Genomic DNA, 17,343 nt, shown 5'->3' with positions numbered 1-17,343 from the left:
CTTAAAGTAATTTCCATCTTCAAAGTGCTATACAAACATTAGAAACATACTGTTTTGCCCTGTTTTTGGCAGGATTATCTGGTGCTTGCCTAGGGCTTTACTGTCTTGCTTTTTATTATCCCACATGAAAAACAGTTGTGTTTTTTATATCACCTTCCTCATCAAGTCAGGGGACATCAGTTTGCAGGGGACATCAATTTGCAATTTGCATCAATTTGCATCAATTTTATTAAAAAGAATCCCAGATACTCTGCATGGAAAAAGACTTCATGGGTCATCTAGTTTTTTTCCTGCATCCATGCATTGTTTTCATTAACATTATGCCATTATGTACAGAATAATGTCTGGCGCAATGAGGTATATGAGGAAGCCATTGTACCTTTGGACACTTTTGATTCATAATGGGAGAGTGAACTGAAAAGAATTTTGAAAAATTGCTAATAAGATTATATTTATAATCTAGATGAGATGGATCTTTTGTACTAGGTAATTCCCAATAGAATTCAGCCACAAAGGGTGATAACTGTAATGGAAGGTGGGAGGAAGCAGCCAAAATAGAGACTGACTTTTATGCAGCAATGCAATGGTACATGTAAGATAGGGGCGTTATTAACTGGTGAATATCTCAATCCTTGAAAAACTGTTAAGTTTGCTTTGTGACTACCAGTTCAACACAAAGGCTCAGATGAACACAAAGCTACTCAAAGGATGGGTTCTGACACCTGATGTTAGGAAAGAAGGCAGAAAGAAACATTTATTTGCTTGTAGATAACTGCTATGGACCATAACTCAGTCCTAAACATATTAGAAAACATGGAAGTGAACTTTTTTAAGCTCAACTGCACTTCAGCCACCAGACCAAGGAATCATGCATGCTACCAAACAGTTGAAGTCAGAAACAATTGAAAAATGTTAGTTAACTTACAAATGAATGAATCTCCAAACATCAGTGTTCTTCATGTCATTCCAGTGGCAGCAGAGGTGTAATGTAGAGGTATAAATGCTTTAACCAATTGGTCATCACCAACTGATGGCAGAAAGCAAACATATGGCCAACTGGACTTCAGAAACAACAGTTGCCAGAGCAAGAGGGTGAGGATCCTGACATACCAGAAAAGTGGATCCTGCAGTGTGGATAATGGTACTTTGGTGATGTCAAAGGGGCATTCTTGATTAAATGAGATGTGAAACCACAGAATGGGGAAGAAAAGGAGGAGGAAAAAGGCAATGGTATAGAAATGTCTACCTGTTCACTTTCTGCTGTTCTCTCCCTGGTTACCATCACAAAGAGGTACCTTTTTCTCTCTCAGAGATATCACTGACAACATCCTAAATCAGATAGACACATTACAACATTACTTAGGAAAATATGCATGAGCACAGCTACTCTCAGGACTGTACAGAAGGATACAAATGATTTCATACCTTGAATTTAAAGTACTACATTAATAATATGCATCACAGCAATATTAATTTGTATTATACAAATACTAAGGTAAACAAATATAGCTAGCTTACATTTCTAACTTGGTTTCACGTGATATTCTTCTTCTATTCTACTCATATAGATCCTTTGGGGAACACTTTTGAAACTGACAATATTCATTATAATAACACTTTGTTACACTGAACCACATAAACTACATTTCCTGAAGTTTGTTGCATTGACAAGAAGTAGCAAAAAGAGACAGACCAAAGTCCTACAGCCAAAGTGAACTGGGGGTTCTGCCAGCATGTGGGGATTCCTGGCAGTTCTACAATTGGCTACGCTAGCTTTATAGCTACCCTTCCTGTTCACCTCCCTTCTCCTGAGATAATAGGCCTGTCAAAGCTAGAATGGAAATTCTGGCAATCTTGGACCAGTGGATTCCTAAGAAGGACTACTACTGGTACAGTCTTGAGGCTGCTTGAGGCTTGTGCTACAACCCAAATGTTCTAAGCTGATATATCTATATCGTGAAAGAATTGATCATTATGTTTAATACAGAAATACCATCTATATTTTTAACTGTGCTGCATATCATATGTTATGTTATATCAAATGAAATGCAATCAATACAATCAATGGCATGTTATATCTTATCCATTTTATATTCTGGATAGCTTACAGTAATGCCAAAATTGTGCCATGTAGAACGTGCTTATTGTTAATGTGCTCATTGCGATCTTTTGTTCTACATTATTCCTTGTTGAGGGTTTTTTCAGCTGTTTACATAACAGGACAATCTATTCAATTTCATTTTGTAGTAGGCAACATATAAATAAGATGCAGAAACATTATCTCAGTTGGACTCATCATCCAGTGCATGTATTTATTCACTTAATGTGATTTATAATGCAATGAATTCTCAAGTAATATCTGGTGCTGGCATGTGTGTTCTCAGTAAATAATGACTCAGGCTGAATGGAACCTCTTGTGGGTCATCTTGTCCATCTCCCAGCAGTATTTCTCCAAACTTATGTCATCAGCTGCATTGAAAGGTTTTTCAGTTCAGAAAATCATAGGGTGATTTTCTGAACTGAAACCTATGGAAACCAACCTATGGAAAAAAAGTTGGTCATTATGTATATATCACGCAATGCTTTACTGCACATTAGACTAATCTAATGCACAGTAAAGTGTCAGCATCTACATGTGCACAGCACTTACTGCACATTAAATTAGTCTAATGTGCTGTTTGCTAGTACCAACATATACGGGTACTAGATAAACGGTGCATTAACTAATGTGTCGTAGGAAAAGTGTAGGTGCTGAAGTTGGGCACAGACTACACCCAGGCAACCACACCAGCAGATGGCCAGCCTCCTGCTTTAATGTGGCTGGCAGCTTATCCAGCGACATGGCAGGGGAAGCTTGTTGGCTACCCCAAGATGGCCTCTGGACCTCTGGCCTGACCCCCAGGGCTTGCCTGACTCCTGGGCATCGTGCCCCACCAGTGTGGGCATGTGCCAGCTGCATCCCGCCAGGGCTGATGCCAGCAGCTGCCTGGCCCATGGGCTCTGTGCCCCACAAGTGTGGGCACATGCTGGGCCCTGCAGCCCCATAAACCATAGCTCTGCCCCCCAGGACTCTGGTGCAGAGTCTGTCTCCTGGACACTGTGCCCCACTCCAGCGGGCATGTGGCATATGATGCTGTCACCCGTAGCCCTGGCCTGGCCCCATGAGACCCTGATAGCAGCTGCCATAGTGGCCTTCCCAATGCCAGAGACAGTGCCCTGGGGCCACAACTGGATGGAGTAGGAGACCACAGACCTCATTGCGATCTGAGGTGAGGTGAAGGTCCAGCACCATTTTGGCCAGACCACCAAGGCAAACACCCACATCTACGCAGCAATGTTGGACCACATGCATGAGTATGGCCACCAATGCTCTGGCTAACAGTGCCGTGTGAAGGTAAAGGCCCAGTGGGTCCAAGTGATGGACCACAATCATCACTGCAGGGCTTCCCACAGGTCCATGCCCTTCATACAGCAGCTGGACCAGATCCTGTGCCCAAAGAATGCTGGCAAGGCCTGCCACATGTATTCCAGCGCAAGTAGGCTGCTGGATCCTGTGCTACATCCCAGTGAAGAGGAGGACTCATTGAGAGAGGGTCTCTCAGTGTCGGCAGAAGCTAGGGTGCCACCCACCTCCCCCTGAGAGCCACACCATAGGTACCTCCACCCTACAGCCTCCCCCAGACAGTTGGCAATGCACCACTGTAAACAGGGAAGAGGATGCTTTATTGGTGGTGGATGTTGGGGTTAGAGAGGGATATGCTGTTGGGAGGGAGCGAGGGAGGGAGGAAGAGAGTGTGCTGTTGGGGAAGGAAGAGTGGGTTGTTGTGTGATAGAGGGAAATAAAGTTTGGTGTTTCTTGCAAACTATCCATAGTGTTCTTGGGGTAGCACTGTGGGCCCAGGGTTCTTGGGCAGGCACCCGGGTGGCTCTACTGCAGGGGGGTGAAGGAGGAGGTGGTCAGTGAGTGCCTCATGGACACAGTGCCCTGGCCACTGCTGCCAGGAGGAGGGCAAGGAGCATCAGTGATGTACTGGCCACCAGCTCCTGGGAGAACATCCCCTGCCAGTGTGTCCCTGCCCCCCTCCCCCATGAAAGATCCCTGCCAGCCCAGGGATGGCACCCAGGAAGCTGCAGCCAGGGCCTGGGGCTCTTCTTGGCTGCTGCAGGGGGCCAGTGCAGGGCAGGAGAAGTCTTAGACCTGACTGCTCCCATTGGGCACAAATCTGCACTCAACAGGGCACACATGTAGACGTGTTCCTGGCCCAAGCTTAGTGCACCTTAATTTACATTGCAGTAACATTCAGACACATTATGGGTGTGTCTACATATGCAATTAATGTATCAAATATTATATGCCAAATCTAAAAGCAATGAGGGATATAAATATGTGAATTCACAGGTCATAATAATCCAAAATTTCCACAAATTGTATGCATTTTTCTCCTGCAAATCACATTTTTACATGTCTCATGCATTTTAATACATACTTGCCATGCAAATGAGTTTCAAATAACTTCTGTTTATCAACAGAATAAAACCCAAAAGATTCAAAAACAAAAAGTTGTTCAATGCTCACTAAAAGATTTGCTATAATTCAAATCACACAAATGTGTCAACCTGTGCACTGGGATCCTTAGCTACTGTAATGAATCCTAAAAAGTTCATTTCTGTCTTTCCAGCAGGCCTGAGCTGCTTCAGCTTTGCATCTCAGAGAACATTTTCATAGACACCCAGGTATCTGTTCCCAATCACCAACAAAAATGAGCATGTGGGAAGACTGGAAACCTGAAACTTGTTTGTGCACTTTAATTTTGGGTTTTGCAAATTAAATTGACCCATATGGCCAAAGAACATAAATCTTACAGTCAATTAACTTGGCAGCTAAGACAAGTTCTATAATCCACTTTGAAAGAAGATCAAGTTCATCACTTAATGAGTTAGCGTGTGGATGCATCTGTAATTCATACTAGTTTGGCAGTCCTCCTACTGGTATCCCCACACTGTGTTGTGCCATACTGAGACCAGTCAATCTATTGAGCTGTGCACCTCCCACTACTCTGGAATCATCTTGACTGAATGTCACCTCATCATCTAAATGCTGGTATGCAATCTGGATTGGTTCATTTGCATTTCAGTCCTCTAGACAGGTACACTCTAGCATTATACAACCACGTTTATAGCTGTGTTATATCAGACCTCACACATGCCTGGAGCTGTGCAAGAGTCCTGGATTTCTTTGACCTTTGTAGAGAGTTGAAGACCATTCAACAAATCATCAAAGTCTAACAAATCAGTCTAACAAAGCCACCAATAAACAGATGGCCAAGATTTATTACCCCCTGGATACTATCCAATGCAGAAACAAAAACAAGGAACTGTTACATTAAACATTATTACAAATGAAAGAAAAAAGCATGCAAGACCCCAAATACAGAAAAATTCAGTATCTTGATCAGGATGGCATCAACAACTGCTAACTCCCCTTTCTTTTTTACCATCCTTTGCTCCAGCCATATCCACCCCAATAAGCTGTGGAGAACTAAAATAAGAAAAGATAATTGTAACTGTCTTCAGTCAGGGTGACAACGAATTCTGACTCCTGCCCCCTCCCATCTTAGAGCGCAAGGCTTTGTAGATTAAATGTATATGTTTGAGAAAAAAGGCACCAAGGAAGCTAAGTGAGCTCACATTTAGATCAAATACCCTGCATTTGGTTACAGCTATCATAGCCTTTAATGAAATATTTCACATCATATTATCAGTGTATTGTGGGAGGTATATTTCATAGCGTTCTAACATAACGTATTATGAAGAATGTATCACAGCATAACTAATGTTCACAAGCGCCTAACATTTCATTGTTCCTGAACCCATAAAGGTTCCAAAGCAATTACTGCAAATCTATTTTGCAGCACACTTTGCATATATCCTCACAAGAGATAAAATGAATGCTTGAGACAAAGGAAAAGCTTGATTTTGGGATTCATGCTGGACAGCAGAACAGCTTTTTCATAGGTCCCTGTATGTGTAACGAGAACATACCAGTTCAGCAGCACCACAGGGTGGCAGGAGGGAACCATCCTGATAAATAACATGACTGCATTTTTCTCTCTAGTCTGTGAACAGCTTTGTAAACAAGCCCCTTCCCTGCTTTGTAGCAACTGGTGTTATAATCATCCACAGAGGTGTAGCTACAGTTACTAAGAAGACACCTAATTCCCACTCCACACCACCACCTCCACAAGAGCCTTACAGCCTGCTCATGCTGCACCATGTAAAGCCAGATCTCCGCTGTCCACCAGGCTAAAACAGTCACCCACCCAGTGCTCAAAGCAACCTACTTCTAAAATATGATTCACTGCAATAAGTTTCCTAGACAGGCATATGGATAGCTAGGGTGAAGACACTTATCTCCAAGATTCTCCCCAGACTTGGAAGAAACTTAGAAGGTAGCTTGTAAAAATAGAGGGATATTTTAGCACTGCTGTCATGGAGACAGAACAAAGCACAACAACTACTAGTTCGTTTTTTCCATCTTCCACAATTAATGCATCTGAAGTGCTAATGTCCCTCAAGGACCAGAGTACTATCAACTATTGAATGCCCACCCACTCCCACAGGAGAAGAAAAGCAGGACAAAGGTGGGAGTGTTTGGAAACCTCTAAACAGGATTTAAAAGGAGATTTTAAAGGACTGATGTCTGGAGAAAAGCCATCCTTGAGGAAAAGAAACAAACAGGAAGCTGATCAGAGAGTGACCCAATATATCCTTGCCCGGACCACAGAGAATACTGTACTCGCCCAGAGCTGCAGCCCTGGCATGTACTTCAGCCTACTGATAAAACTGCTTACTAGGATCATTAGTTCTCTGCAGGGTCCTCTAACCAGAGGCCCTTCTGCTCTTCCCCAAGCCATGGCCCAGAACAGCTGGAGCAGCAGCTTGTGGAAAACCACCCTTAGACCCCTCAACTCCAACCAGGGCTTTTCCAAACACATTCTAAAGAAGATAGACAAGGCATAAAGCTTGCATCTCTGCAGGGCTATTACCAGTACAGCTCAAAAGTAGGCACATCTTATCTTTGTGCCCCATAAGAAAGGTGGTACAATTTTTTCCCCTGTATCTTTTCGGTTAAAATGCCCAGACAGTTCTATTTACGTTAAACTTACCCATTTTTATTTTTGATATTTAGCATGAGATCAAATTGCCCATGCTGAAAATACAGGAAACCCTTGCTATTCATGGGTTCAGCATTTGCAGTTTCAGATATTCGCAAACGCCAAACCTGCATTTTAATTACACTTTATACACTTACAGGAGTTCCTCAGGAGCTCCGCGCTTGCTGCTGCTGACCTCCTGCTGCCACCACTGGAGCCGTGCACCCCACCCCCCTTCAGGTGCTGGGGGACTGCATTCACGAACGCAGTGCCTTACTCGTGGATTTCACCATTCACTGGGGATATGAGACTGTATCCCCCGCGAATGGCGAGGGTTGTCTGTACAATAAATTGTCCATAAAGACTCGCCATTTACTTACATAAATAGAATACAGGGAACTACTTTGCCAGCTTGTTACAGGACAACATATTTAATATATTCCCCTTGTTCTCACAGTTATTATGCAAAATACAGCAAGCAAACATAATATAAGGCAGGTGTTGCTCAGCAGCCATCTCCCTTTTATTCTTCCCAATAAATATTGCACTGTCATCCTGCAGCTGCTGGGATGATATCCATACATCTTAAGCCATGAAAATAGAAAGCAAACTGGATCTCCCAAAACAAAAGGAGGACTTTGAACATCATTACAGCCCACTATGTCCTGGGATATGTGCAATTTTCATTACCAAAAATAACTCTGACTTTCAAAAGATCCTGGCAGCATTGATTTAGGTAGGTTCACCTTGTGGAAGAACATGCAAGGATCAACCAGATTTTGCAGAGCCCTGATAAAAGTTTTCTATTTATAAACTCTTAGGCCTGGAATGGCAGGCAGAGAATAGGCATATGGGTCCTGTGAGAAAGGGCTCTCTCCTGAGGCTGCCCTGTTTATAGAGGCAGCCAGTGTTCTAAAATGGCTGCCGCAATCAAGCATCTGCTGGCTGCTTGACTCAACCCTTAAAGTGGCAGGCACTACCAGTGCCCTGCCACAGGTCACATCAATGGCCCTGGTACAATTTGGGATGTGCAAGAACACATATGTACTAATAAAGTCCTGTGCACTGCCAGTCTTTGAGTCATCCCATCACCACCTTTTCTAAACTAGAGCACACCTCCATGGCAACAGCTCTAAGTCTGATCTACCAAGCTAGCTGGTTAGCTACTGACCAGAAGTGACGTAAGGTAACAAACACTTTTTTGGAAGCTGTCACATTAGTGGCACTGCCATTACAGCAGTGGGTTGAGCTCTGTATGGCTACATAGGCAAACAGGCTTTGTTATCCTCACAGATGCCCACTTCAGGTTCACAACACAATCCTTTGTCACCAGTGTGTATTCAAAAATGGTATTGCTTTGAGTGAAGCTGCTCTAAGAACAATTAATCTACAGACAACAGCTCTGTATCTTCCTCCTCCTCATGTTACTGATGTTGGAGCTGCCAGAACTGCCCACCATAGTCATGGGTAATTTGAAAAAAGTATATCCGCATGGCGGAAAATAGGTCTCAGCCAGTCTCCATGTATTAATGACTGTCGCATCATGGTGCAGAGTGCTGTTCCCTCCAAGTTGGTTGATAGTTTGAAAATGGTGCTGACTTACTGAAACAAAACAAAACAAAACAAAAAAATTATGGGATAGTGGAAGAGAAATCATGGTAAATTTGTGATTTTGAGCCCCTATACTGTAATTCTCACCATTTCTATCTGGTTTCCCATATATAATTCTCAGTACACTGCAAGAATAAGCCAGGATGTATGGAGACAAGGCTATGCACAAAGCATCATAGGATACCTATCTAGAATTCTTTGAACTTACTTTGATAAAAGTCCCTGCTCTGTATGTGTATGTAATTGTACAGACTGAACTTGGAAACAATTGGTCATGTGGATAATGTTTTTGGGGAATATCTTTCCTACAATTGTTTGCATGCAAAAGCCCAGTACAAAATGACCCTTCCCCCTTTCCATTCTGACCAGCCAGAAGGAGTTGTCATCTTGCGCGAAGAGAAGCAGAAACTCCTAGAGCTCAGCCTGGAGAAGGAAGGGCAAAGCTGGAGTTTGGTCTGTAAGCTTCCACCATGGAGGAAGAGTCGTTCTGAATAAGGAAGGACCTTAGAGACTTTAGCAAGTGCCATGGTTGAAGCTTCCACTCTGCAAGTAAGTATACTAAGTTGACAGTCAAAACTGAAGATAAATGCAATACCAGAGAATAATCAGAACTCCCTCCCTGACTCTCTTTCACAAAGGTGCAATTCCATTGAAGCAATGAGCTTAATGAAACATGGAAGATATAGAACAAAGCACCATGTCATAAGAACATAAGAAGTGCCATTCTGGGTCAGACCACCGGTCCATTTAAGCCCAGTGTTCTGTCTCCAACAGTGGCAGGAATGGATGCTCTAGAGGAAGAGCACTAAACTGGAAATTTCTAAAGTGATCCATCTCCTATTCAATACCATCCCTGGCATCCTTCATTATTGCTTTAGAGATACCAGAAGAAACCTCTCCAACTGAACTGTTCTGTTCAATAGCCATTGAACAAAATCTTGTTACCAGAACTGATTTTTGTTACCAGAACTGTTAATTTAATTATGCCTTGTGCTTTTACTATTTATGGGGGTGGGGGGTAGCGAACCCTCCTGTAATTAAATTACCCTCTATCTATGCCTTTTGCCTCTGAGACATCCAGACAACAAATGTAGTTTTTACAACTCCTGTGTGCAAATGTTATCACCTCCCTTTTGTCTCTTTGGCCCCAATAGTTAGAGAAACTCTTGGTCTTGTAGTGCATTGACGTTTGCTATCACTGACAAATTGCTGTGTACACCATGGCTATCAGGGGATTAGCATCACTAGATTACCACTTGGGCTACAAGGGGATCGGTTGCACAGCATGAGGTGAGACAACACTTGTAGTACGCTTCTTCCGAACTCAATATGTCATCAAAACTAACTCCAGAAGCCCAAAACTAAAGAATGTCATGCAAATGACAAGGTAGCCGGTGAATCACAACAACAGTCAACTTCATCAGTGGTCCTTGAACAGAGCTCCTCAACAGAACAGGTTTTAAAAAATAATATTGTAGTTATGCTAGAAATTTTTAAAATCTGGTGACAGGTTCAAGTTCTGTTATTTAAAATGCTACCAAATTTCATTAGTTGAAATATTTATTGTAAAAGAAAAATTTGATATATTTCTGTATCTTAGAATGTGCCTTCTTTTAACAGTTAGCCATCTCTACTGTATTTAATCAGTACATAACATTCTTCATAGTAACATTTGCAAATTGTGTGATTCATAGATGTTAGGGTCAGAAGGGACCTCAGTAAGTCATCAAAACTTCCTACTGTGTTGAAACTTCCTAATTATTTTAAAGCACAGATTTCTTTAAAATGAAAAACAAGCTATTCATGAGGGAATGCTCTTTTTTTCTTTAGCAAATCTCTGTAGTCTGATAGCCACTGTGTAGCTTATGTGGAAGCAAGTGACTGTTGTATACAATTGGTTACAAGATACTAATATTCAAAGAGTATTATCTGTATTATAGTGACACCTAGGAATTCTCACTTGTATGAGGCTAAATTGTGATCCTAACTTTGCCTTACACAGCTGCACTGCAGGAGTGAGGCTGTAATGGCTCTCTCCTTTCTGACAGCTAGAAGAAAGTCCCTTTGATCTGAGGAATACAGGGGCTGCTGCCAGTATGCTCCCCTGCAGGAAGCTAACTGGAGAAAAACAGACAAGGACTAGACTGACCTGTGATTTCTCTACATGCTAAACAAAATGGCTGGCTGGCTGAGCATGAGGATAGGTTTCAGGTTGCTCCCTCTGGGCCAGGTACAAACATTACACTTTTACTAGTATAATGGATCAGAAACTGGTCTATATCTGTAACAGAACAAAAGTTCAACACACACAAGACTGGTTTAAAAATGGTGGTACCCAGTCTAAGATTTGTCCCTTCCCACCAAAGGGTGAATGTGTGCTCTGTTTGCCAAACTGTCCAAGCTCTGCTGCTTACAGAAAACTGCACAACTTAGATCAATTCTGCCTTTGGCTTTTTTAACGTCTGTACCTAGCCCTGGTGAGAAGTAGTCTCCACGTCAGCTCCACACATACAGCTGATGGCTAAACACCATAATCTCGTTTACATGTACAAATCAGAATACATATAAAGCCATGGTCTCTTGACCATCCCTCATACCTACTAAGCTAAAGTTTCCACTGAGGCCATCCCATTAGTAAGAGTGAATGTCTCTCCTTAGTTTGGATTTGGGCTAGACCTGATGAAAAGATACTGAAAGAATTTAAGAACACTGTAAGGCTTTAAAAACATGAAAAGGTATAACCATGCTGCTCTGCCTGAAGAAGGCAACATTCAACTACAGTGTGTTCTTTCAGCCCTGACCTAGAAGTCAGACATGGACATTAAATGCACATATACTACACAGCAGAAGTAGGCAGCAAAGAGGATTTTGGAGTGACTGAAGATGGGAATCAGAAGAGAGGTCACAAAATAAATAACTGGATAAGGAGCCAGACATGAAGCAGAGACATCATGCAGAGCATCAAAATGAGCAATTGCCACTGGGCAATACATTCATCACAAAGACATAATGTCAGAGGAACCATACAGGTGACCAAATGGATTGCTTTTATGGGAAAAGAACACAAATAGCGTTAAAAAAGCATTGTTCTGATAAAATAAAAGCCTACTTTAAAGAGTGGGTTGTCATACCTTCAACAGAAAATAGGAGGATTCAAGCAGGAGAGGTCTCGGACCTTTCAATGGATTCAGTTAGCTTGATGTTGCTGACAATATAATTGCAGTATGAATATGGAATTCATTAGTTAGTGATATATTTGAATAAGTAGTTCTGTATAAAAGCAACTACAATTACACACAGCTGTAAAGCCTACTCCTACTCCTACTGAAGTCTGTGGCCGTTTTGTTACAGACATCACTGGAAGCAGGATTAGTGCAGTAATCAGCACAAGCACAGCCATCATTTTTCATTTACTTGTAACCGTCACTGCTTATGATGGTAAAAAGCAACACTTTTTTTACAATTATAAAGCAAAGCCCTGCAGAGATTTCAGCTACTCTGTGCATAATGGCATATGATCAAGTCTTTTCTGAACAAAAAAAAGTATTTCCCTCCTACGTGTATATAATTCTAATACTATGATGAGTGCATTTGTTCTACTGTTGGTTAAAACCACCATATGCTGCTGACTTTTACAGAAGGATTTGGTCAATGTATTCCTTATCTCCAATATAAATATTGTTTTGGATCTCCAATCCATACACAACAAGGATCCATTTACTGAAACATAAGCAACACTAATTTTTTTGTGTTCTGTTTGTTTTTCATACTCAGAATAACACAAATGTGTCTGTAAACTAACCCTTATTTCAGTTATGCTAACAATCAATTGTCTGAAAGGGATGCCCAAAATACCTGAAAAATGGAACTATCATTCAATTCAAAGACCCAAACTCACAATATAGACTATACAGAGCCAGTGGACTGGACTGTGTACTCACCTGCAGAAATGTACAAGCAGAATTTTTGCATGAACATACTAAAAAAAATGTAGGTAGTAAGATAGCTGATTGTAACCATATGCAAAAAATAATAATAATAAAATAAGCAGATAGCATTTGCACCAGTGATTGGCAGTTGATGATGAGACGAAATTCAAAGAGATAGAGTTTACATCAATCGGGGTATTGATATAGTAACAAGTAGCTTACACAAATTGTGATCAGCTCTCAACAGGTAATGGCAGCTCATTTTATCCATGCTGTAAAAATAGTGGGAGGAAATTCCTCATCTAGTTGCACTGCACAGATAGTAAAATGCATTAGCATTCCCTCTGATCAGAAATAGGCTTCTCTTTTCTTCATTTACCTAGCAAAAACCATGGTCTGCTGGAGTAGAAGAAACATGGCCAATTCATATGGATCTGTTGAATCAACCAGTAAAGCTTCCACAGCATTCCCTAATACCCTATCCTTGAGCTGTGACTCCATTTGCTTCAGAGCAACCTAATGTTACTAGGATGTACATGCAAGAGTAATGGCTGTGTTATACAAAAAAACTTTCCCAATATAGCTGTGCTCTAGGAGGTACAAACTCCCAGTCAATGAAAAGTTTGGATTTTAGGAAGCAGCATTTAGAAACCTACTAGGAAGGAGTAATTGGGTAATAGTAGAAACAAGGTATATTTGCAAGAAGTCAATAACTTTTGTGTTTGGAATTAACCCGTTATTTATGTATGCAATTTATATAAAAAAGCATGCAATTTATATAAAAAAGCTGATCACTTGCTTTCCTAACCTATGGGTTCAATACTAGTGATAGATCTTGTGAAAATTAAAAGCAGGCAGCTTTCAAAAACACACATCCTGACAAAACAAGTCATTACAAATGATGGGCAGAACCAATAGACTCTTGACACATCTAGACAGACTGTTTTATAGCACAAGGGAAAACTGACTAGACATTAGTAATGTTCAGACAGACAAAGTGACTACATCCATGTGAGTTGTAGGTTTTTATTGTCTCTATGACTCATTGCACTATTTTCGGTCACTGCAGCCAGTCTCTCCTGACTTTCAGACTATCTGCACTGAAAGCAGTATAGGAACATTTGTACCATATTGGTTTCATGCACATCTACATTAACATGGTCTTAGCCATAGTGTAGACCCTTTAAATAGGCCCTAGGGTATTTTATAGGAGTGAGTGAATAAAAGTTAAATCAAGAAATAAAGCTAAGGAGAAATAGCATTAAAGGAAATAGTCATAGGAAAGAGAACTTTAAAAGTTGGGAATTTTTCAGCTCTAAGCTAGTTTGACCATAGGGTATATCTACTTTCTATATTTGTGTTAATCTAGCTTTATATTATTTATGACATGATAAAAGAAGGGCTCTGCCCAGTGTCAGAGTTCCTACAATGCTGGACTTCTGTTCAACCTGAGATACCATCTGCATCTGTAACAAGACACTGTTCCTTCAGAAGTTATTCTCTAAAACTTAGGCAAGGTTGTCTTTAACAGACTGGCCATCTGGCAGTGATTCTTTGCATTGCAGACTTCAACAGCTGTAGGTTTTAAGGTTCCATTTAATTCTGTTATGTTTATGAATTTTTCGCTGCCTATAGATATACATCTATATCTATATCTATATATGTGTATATATATATATATAGAGAGAGAGAGAGAGATTTGTCTAGGTAGCTGTTCCAATGATATATGTGGGGGGAGGGGAGGTGTACAATTCACACACTCTCTTTTATGCATTATTTGTATCGTGTTATTCTGTATTTACTTGTAGCATTCCATTGTTAAGGTTGACACTAAAGTCTCTTTATACTCACTACTTTGGAAAAGTTGTTTTCTTTGGGGCCGGTGCCTCTAATTCCCTTGGTGCTCACATTCCATCTGGGGATCAAGAATAATAAGTAATACACTGTTTGGTAAGTGTAATACAACCGGCTGAAAACATTTTGACTGTACTTTGGTAAACTGGAATATCAGCAAAATTGCCTTTGGAAAACATGTATTACACTATTGACTCAACCACATGTTAATTACATATTCATCCTATGTATCTGGGGGGATTTAATAACAGTCTTCAAATACCTGAAGGGCAATTATAAAGAGGATGCAGACAGACAGTAGGGGATAGGAGTAAGAGCAATGGCCACAAAACATAGCAAAAGAAACTTAGGTTGGAGATTAGAAAGAACTTTCTATGAGAATGGATAAGCTTTGGAACACACTATCTAGACAAATTGTAGAGCCTCCAGCCCCAGAAATGTTCAAAGGCAGGTTAGACAGGCAATTGGCTGGGATGGGTTAGTCAGGAATGATTTTGCTGTCAACAGGCGGCTGAACTAGATAACTTCCTGAGGTCCCACCCACCCCTACTTTCCTATGAACTTTTAAAATTGTATTTTATGATTATCACTATTTTATCAACGCACATGAAATGTGTTCTTGGTGAGAAGTGCATTAGACAATAGTGTTCACTGAGCAATATCTATACAGAGATTCCTAGTATGAAATGACAATTTCCTGGGATTTTGTAGCCTCAGATTATTCCCGTTTCCAAAACACATACAGAAAACATACAAGCAAGGCAGAGTTAAATTGAATTAGATGTTTCTTTGTTGAAATCACAGACTTTCTATCACAGGGATGCCTGTCATCCAATGCAATCATTAAGACAGAAGTTTACAGATTTCTGAAATCTAGTGTATTCATAATGGATATGCTACTTGTTTAACATTTTAATAAGTTAAAATAAAATCTGTCCACCACAAATAAATAGTGTCATTCTTTTTTATAAGTCAGCCAAAATAATATTGCATAGCAGTCACTACTACTCAGTGTATGCTTTCCATCACATAATACTAAACATTCCACACAGCCCAGTTTAATTAATATGTTGCTTATGTTGCTCAGCAGAGTGACCTCAGGTCCTCTCATACCATCACATTAATTTCCCCAAGTAGATAGAAGAAATGGCTGCTGCAGTCACTACATATTGCCGGCCATCCATTCTTTCCAGGGCAGATTCATATATTAGCAACACTGGTCAGTGAATACTGTGAGAACATTGCCTTTGACATCCTTGAATGAGGAAAGTTACTTCAGTGGTTAGGACACTCGCTGAGAACATGCGAGACAGAGGTTCAGTTTCCTCCTCTATTGCAGACTTCTTTCCTTCAAAACTGGAAATAATAGTGCTGCCTTACCTCACTGGGGCGTTGTAAGATGCTCAGCTACAAAGGTGATGGGTACTGTATACAGAGAAGGATTAATCAACCTCTACATTGCCGAACAACCTGAGTCATCAGGGACATTCCTGAGTGTCATGAAGCTAGTAAGACTATTGACAGTACGTGCTTGTTATGCAACATTGCCATGCACAAAAGTTTGCTATCAGTAAATGAGGCACTAGATGACAACATCACACCCCATAGATAATCATATGCTCACTTTCCAGATATTGAGACTGAGTGTGTTCTGTTGTCAGCAATTGCATGACTTGCCAGTAGTCGAATAAATGGAGTCGACAGTCATTGGTAATGCATTGTGCTAATCTTAGTATATAAAAGGTAACAGATTGTTTTTATTTCTGTAAATTTCATTATTGATTATCTTTATTGTAAAGGCTAATTCAGCTTTTAATGGTTTTAGATTCTCTATCCCTCAAAACAAACCCATTGAGAAGGTTACTTCTGGCTATAAACAGATAATGCATTTACCTCGGAAGAAAGCCTTTTGTCCCCAAATCCTACAGACGTATACATTCATTGTCTTACTTTGAGTCCCTGTGAAGTATGCCAGATAAAATGTGTCACCTGTTTTTCCCATGACATCTGTATGGTTGCTGAGATTCATTCCAGGGACAAGCTGGTCAGGCTAAGACCTTTCTGGAAGGAACAGAAATGAAGTTTGGAAGGGCAACATGTAAGTGACTATGTTGGTCCTGTTTTGCTCCAGGGCAAATTAGTCCCAGATCTTATGCTCTTATGTCAAATGAGATGTTTTTGTACAGCCTTTTCACAGGCTCCATGATTTCATAGATTTTAGGATCGGAAGGGACCTATTAGGTCACCAAGTCCGACCCCCTGCCCTGGGCAGGAAAGAGTTCTGGGGTCAGATAACTCTAGCCAGGTATTTGTCCAGTCTCCTCTTAAATACCTCCAAGGAAGGGGATAACACCACCTCCCTTGGAAGCATATTCCATATTTTGACAACCCTCACTGTAAATTTTTTTTCCTGATGTCCAATTTAAATATGCTCTCCTTCAGTTTGTGGCCATTGTTTCTAGTTACCCTGATGGGCGCCCTGGTAAACATCATATCCCCTATTTCCTGATGTCCATTCCCAATGAGTTTGTAGACGGCCACAAGATCACCTCTCAGCCTTCTCTTGCGGAGGCTGAAGAGATTCAGGTCCCTCAGTCAGTCCTTGTAGGGTTTTTTCTGCAGGCATTTAACCAGATGGGTGGCCCTCCTCTGAACCCATTCCAGGTTATCTACATCCCTCCTGAAGTGCGGCACCCAAGACTGGATGCAGTACTTCAGCTGTGGTCTGACCAATGCTGCATAGAGGAGAAGTATCACCTCCCTAGACGTGTCTATGATGCACCTACTTATGCAAG

At 41.0% G+C, this 17,343-nt stretch overlaps 1 long non-coding RNA gene across 1 annotated transcript in view; it reads right to left on the bottom strand.

The window, feature by feature from the left end:
* Window positions 1-16,612, bottom strand: part of LOC109291719 — a 109,433-nt gene extending 92,821 nt beyond the window's left edge. The window contains exons 1-2 of the long non-coding RNA XR_002095931.1: window positions 16,538-16,612; window positions 15,929-15,973 (exon numbers count right to left, since the gene is read on the bottom strand). This is a non-coding gene — a long non-coding RNA (uncharacterized LOC109291719). The remainder of the gene's footprint in view (window positions 1-15,928; window positions 15,974-16,537) is intronic.
* Between the last annotated feature and the right edge of the window lie 731 nt (window positions 16,613-17,343).

The sequence above is a fragment of the Gavialis gangeticus genome, unplaced genomic scaffold, assembly GCF_001723915.1.
Source record: "Gavialis gangeticus isolate Ggan-Ray unplaced genomic scaffold, GavGan_comp1, whole genome shotgun sequence".
Lineage (NCBI taxonomy): Eukaryota > Metazoa > Chordata > Crocodylia > Gavialidae > Gavialis > Gavialis gangeticus.
The sequence above is the reverse complement of the archived record's forward strand: the minus strand, read 5'-3'. Positions and strand labels throughout refer to the sequence as shown.